The 5,509-nt window shown below is 48.3% G+C and overlaps 1 non-coding gene across 1 annotated transcript; it reads left to right on the forward strand.

The window, feature by feature from the left end:
* The first annotated feature begins 3,820 nt into the window (after positions 1–3,820).
* On the forward strand, positions 3,821–3,893 carry Trnat-agu (transfer RNA threonine (anticodon AGU)). The gene has a single exon. It is a non-coding gene; the product is annotated as a tRNA-Thr (tRNA).
* The last annotated feature ends 1,616 nt before the right edge of the window (positions 3,894–5,509 follow it).

Here is a 5,509-nt window from a genome sequence, read left to right on the forward strand (position 1 = left end):
TCAGTAGCTGTAAGGGCTTGCGATCACTGAGCTCTTCGCATTGTAGAAGCTGCAACCGTCGCTGTTCCGACATTGTCGTCCGCTTGATCAGTTCGCTCGTAAGGGTGTCAGACTGGGTGGTCGCCGGTGGCGAAACAATCAGGTCGCGAAGCTCGTTTGTGACCGCGGGAGGAAGCGCAGACACGAGGTGAATACATTTTAAAGCAAAGCTTTTTACCTCTACCCCCCAAGGGTTCTTTCGCGACCGTTGGTGTCACCAGAAAACTCCAGCGAACAAATAAAAGAATTTGCTGGCACCGCCGGGAATCGAACCTGGAACTAATAGACTAACAAAGCGAGAGCCCGTTGTCTTACCGATTTAGCTACGAGCCCACGCGAAGACGGGGGAGACAGGTGGTGTACTCACCAAGCACACCTACGGGTTTACCCCCTGCGTTCTCGCTGAATGCCACGTTAAAGCGTCACGCGACCACTCACGCCCGTCTAGCGGCCCTGTGCGCACCTTGCTCATGTGCTAAGAGTTACAAAAATTAAAGTAAGCTCACACCAATACATGGCATCTCACTTCTAGTACGCCAATGTTCTAAAGCCTGTGGCCTCCAGTGTTCACGTAAATAATCACAGCTCCTTGTCGTTCGCCCTCACGCCAAACATGGGAATACATTCAAATACTCCTTGATGGCCAGGCCATCGCTCCAAGCCCCAGCATCAAGATCCTGGGCCTCAATCTCGAGGCTAACACCAAGAGTGACGTCTCCTTGCAGCGCCTCAAAAACAACATTAATCAAATCATACACATGATCAGGCGAGTTGCCACCAAGAAGCGAGGCCTAAAGGAATCCGGTACATTTCGATTAATTGAAGCTTTTGTCCTCTTGAGAGTTACTTACGTCAACCCCGTGTCTTCTTCTCGACAAGGAAGACATAGAGATGCTTTATATGATGATTAGAAAGGCGGTCGAGCAGGCCATTGGTCTTCTCATGAAATGCGTCCACACAGAGGCTGCTTAGCACGGGACTCCACAACACGGTGGAAGAGCTGATAGAAGGCCATCTTTCTAACCAGAAGGTCCGACTCAGAACTGCGATGGGTAACCGCATGCTTCACCAGATTGGCTGAGCAGCCCAGAATGTCACTCCGCTTGACGTACTCCCAGACTAATGGCGACTAAAACTAAATATGCTTCCTTTGCTTAGAAATATGAACCCCTCACATGACGAGTGTCACCGAAAAGCACGGGCTCAAGCGCTAAACACCACCCTCGGTGGGGATCATGCAGTTATCTACACAGACGCCTCCAAACATCGAGGGCAGCAATACGCCATCATCGTGGCTACCCCCAGAACCAACCTTCTTGCGTGTACCTCGCTTAGGACCCAAGAAATGACGGCAGCAGAAGCGGCAGCCATCACCTTGGCTCTCTCTCAACCAGGGGTTCGGAGGGTAGTCATCGATTCCCAGCAAGCGTGCTGGAATTACCAGTAGGGTTGGGTGTCCTGACCTGCACTGCGCGTGCTAAAATCCACTCCCCAAACGGTTCCATTCAGCTCATCTGGACACCCCCTCAAGGTTCAATGGAGGGCAACAAATACACCCACCCAACAAGCCTTCGCTTTTACCTCCCGTGCTATGGAGCTGCACGAGGACAGCCACCCACTTGTCACGTTCAGGGAGATAACCTAGCATTATCGCCTTCTGAGACAGAGCGTACCATCGCTTTAAACTGACCTTTCCAGAGAACAAAAAACTACCCTACGGCTCATACAATCCGGGCTCCTTCCCACAGCCTACGGGTCTTCACTTAATGTATCCGAATCGCTACCACGCTGAATGTAAATTTTGCTCAGAAGTAGGAACACTCCGCCCCGTAATCGGGGTGTGCGACTTTAGCCCTGAGCACCCTCCTCTCTTTCCGTCAACTACCCAATAAGAGCAATGGGAGATGCTGCTGTCCAGGCCCTCTCTATCTACCCAGCTTCAGCGGGTGGACAGAACACAGGCCGCACGGACCGCATATGGGCCCCACAGAAGAAGGAATATTCACTCCCCAGGGCTGCACTCTGGGCCGTTCAGAAATCTGAACAGAAGTATTTCTTCCTCCGCCTCCTTCTCTGGCGCAAATCTCGTCGCCTCCGTCCGCGGCGCAGAGACGGAGAAGACAGATCGTCTAACACTGGGTTGGAGCTTACTTTAATTTTATAAAAAAAGTTTCCACTCTTGTGCTACACCAATACAACTCAACCAAACACCGTTCATGCTTCATGAATTGATTTAACCTTAACAAGAATATCTCTTTGAAGTAATAAATAGTGTGGTTAAGTGCATTTCACTTCTCTCTGGTTTTGCTATTTGTAGAGCGATGAGAGTGAATTTAAGTGACGTCGCATGGGTAATCGTGATGGGTACCGTTTACAGCTTTGCTTTCCAACCACATTCACGGGGTGGATTGGCGCGATTTTTTTTTGGCTCTGCGACGTGCTGCGAGCTGTAGGGACCCGGCTGTTTACCTGTGCAAGCCAGTGCTGTGGGTCGTCAGGCCAGTACTGGGGAAACTGCAGCGAAAGTGCAGCCACGTCCCCCTGCGTGGCGGAGGATGTTCGAGTTCTGTCATCTGCAGCGGTGGCTCCGAGCTGGGCATCCAAAGCGTTGTAATTGTCGTCAGCCATGTCCGATATACGTGGCCACCAATTCTGTGACAGCCCGAGGCAATGAGAACCCCGAGCCACAGAACAACACATATATTACGAACAGAAGGCAGCAGCTGACGGGCCAGCGGCAGCTATGATTGGCCGAGCGCTCGGAGTTCCTACGAGCACTAACTGCTCGTGCACGAGGCTCCCGCAGTGAGCCTCAGAGTGGTGCTTCGTCGTCTTCGGCAATGCTAGCACAGGAGATATTTGCAGGAAACAGCCTCTTCACCTTGGGTGACAATGCGCTAGAGCTGCGCTGGTCTTCGTGTCTTTTTCGTTCAGTCCTCATTTTTTATGCGCTCAAGTTAGTCATGAATTGTCACCAACAAGCCCGCGTTGACGTGTTATTGCCGCCTGTCGGAGTAACTGGTCCTGACCCGCGCCATGTCAGGAAACGGGCACGGATAAAGGGACGTGGCATGGAATAATCGCTGCTCACATTAAAACATCGTATGCTGAACACTCAGCATACGATGTGAGCTCGCTGTGAGCTCGCTGACTTCCAATTAAAAGTAGAATGAATCGTCCAATTTCTGTTCCTGTGTGTATTAACAACAACAACAACAACAACAATAATAATAATAATAATAATAATAATAATAATAATCAATCGTTGATTAACGTGCCCAGGAACAGCCGGAGGGCCTATGTGCTGGCGCACAAGAAAAAAAAACAAAATACCATTGGTTACACTGAACGACTACTACACGCTTTGGAAAACACACCACACACACACACACACACACATATATATATATAGATAGATATATATATATAGATATATATATATATATATATATATATATATATATATATATATATATATATATATATATATATGTATATATATATAGATGTATATATATATATGTATATATATATATATATATATATATATATATATATATATATATATATATATATATATATATATATATATATATATATATATATATATATATATATATATATATATATATATATATATATATATATAAAGAAGACCCGGGGGTTAAAAAGAAGGTCCCCTTCACCCCTAGTAGTCCGAGTGGCGCTGGCTACCACCCCCAAGTGCAGGAAACAAAAACACCTTAACATAAATACCCGAGAAAGTGCTGGGGAAACAGCCCCGCTGGTAGCGTAGTGGTTATCGCACCAGACCAGTATTCTGGAGGTCGTGGGTTCGGATCCCACCCGGCGGGCATTTTTTCACCACTTTCTTTTCGACTCAAAAAATTCTTCATCTCTTTCTAGGACCCACCACAACCTCCCCTTTGCTTTCCGAGGTTTTCTTGACTGCCAACCCTTATTTTCTGTCTTATTTCACGGAGCCCCTCATTTCCCATTTTCTGATTCGCTACATGCTTAGCGAGTGCCTCTGTTCTGGCAGTCTTGGTGCCAAAGAGAGCTTAAGAGGGTTCAACGCTGGTCGACCACTCTCGACATGTCGTAGACACTCGAGTCACGACCCGGGGGTTAAAAAGAAGGTCCCCTTCACCCCTAGTAGTCCGAGTGGCGCTGGCTACCACCCCCAAGTGCAGGAAACAAAAACACCTTAACATAAATACCCGAGAAAGTGCTGGGGAAACAGCCCCGCTGGTAGCGTAGTGGTTATCGCACCAGACCGGTATTCTGGAGGTCGTGGGTTCGGATCCCACCCGGCGGGCATTTTTTCACCACTTTCTTTTCGACTCAAAAAATTCTTCATCTCTTTCTATGACCCACCACAACCTCCCCTTTGCTTTCCGAGGTTTTCTTGACTGCCAACCCTTATTTTCTGTCTTATTTCACGGAGCCCCTCATTTCCCATTTTCTGATTCGCTACATGCTTAGCGAGTGCCTCTGTTCTGGCAGTCTTGGTGCCAAAGAGAGCTTAAGAGGGTTCAACGCTGGTCGACCACTCTCGACATGTCGTAGACACTCGAGTCACGACCCGGGGGTTAAAAAGAAGGTCCCCTTCACCCCTAGTAGTCCGAGTGGCGCTGGCTACCACCCCCAAGTGCAGGAAACAAAAACACCTTAACATAAATACCCGAGAAAGTGCTGGGGAAACAGCCCCGCTGGTAGCGTAGTGGTTATCGCACCAGACCGGTATTCTGGAGGTCGTGGGTTCGGATCCCACCCGGAGGGCATTTTTTCACCACTTTCTTTTCGACTCAAAAAATTCTTCATCTCTTTCTATGACCCACCACAACCTCCCCTTTGCTTTCCGAGGTTTTCTTGACTGCCAACCCTTATTTTCTGTCTTATTTCACGGAGCCCCTCATTTCCCATTTTCTGATTCGCTACATGCTTAGCGAGTGCCTCTGTTCTGGCAGTCTTGGTGCCAAAGAGAGCTTAAGAGGGTTCAACGCTGGTCGACCACTCTCGACATGTCGTAGACACTCGAGTCACGACCCGGGGGTTAAAAAGAAGGTCCCCTTCACCCCTAGTAGTCCGAGTGGCGCTGGCTACCACCCCCAAGTGCAGGAAACAAAAACACCTTAACATAAATACCCGAGAAAGTGCTGGGGAAACAGCCCCGCTGGTAGCGTAGTGGTTATCGCACCAGACCGGTATTCTGGAGGTCGTGGGTTCGGATCCCACCCGGCGGGCATTTTTTCACCACTTTCTTTTCGACTCAAAAAATTCTTCATCTCTTTCTATGACCCACCACAACCTCCCCTTTGCTTTCCGAGGTTTTCTTGACTGCCAACCCTTATTTTCTGTCTTATTTCACGGAGCCCCTCATTTCCCATTTTCTGATTCGCTATATATATATATGTGTGTGTGTGTGTGTGTGTGTGTGTGTGTGTATAGACAGAGAGAGAGAGAGAAT

The sequence above is a fragment of the Haemaphysalis longicornis genome, unplaced genomic scaffold (assembly GCF_048455015.1).
Source record: "Haemaphysalis longicornis isolate Haplotype H1 unplaced genomic scaffold, Haemaphysalis longicornis Haplotype H1 scaffold_1, whole genome shotgun sequence".
NCBI lineage: Eukaryota > Metazoa > Arthropoda > Arachnida > Ixodida > Ixodidae > Haemaphysalis > Haemaphysalis longicornis.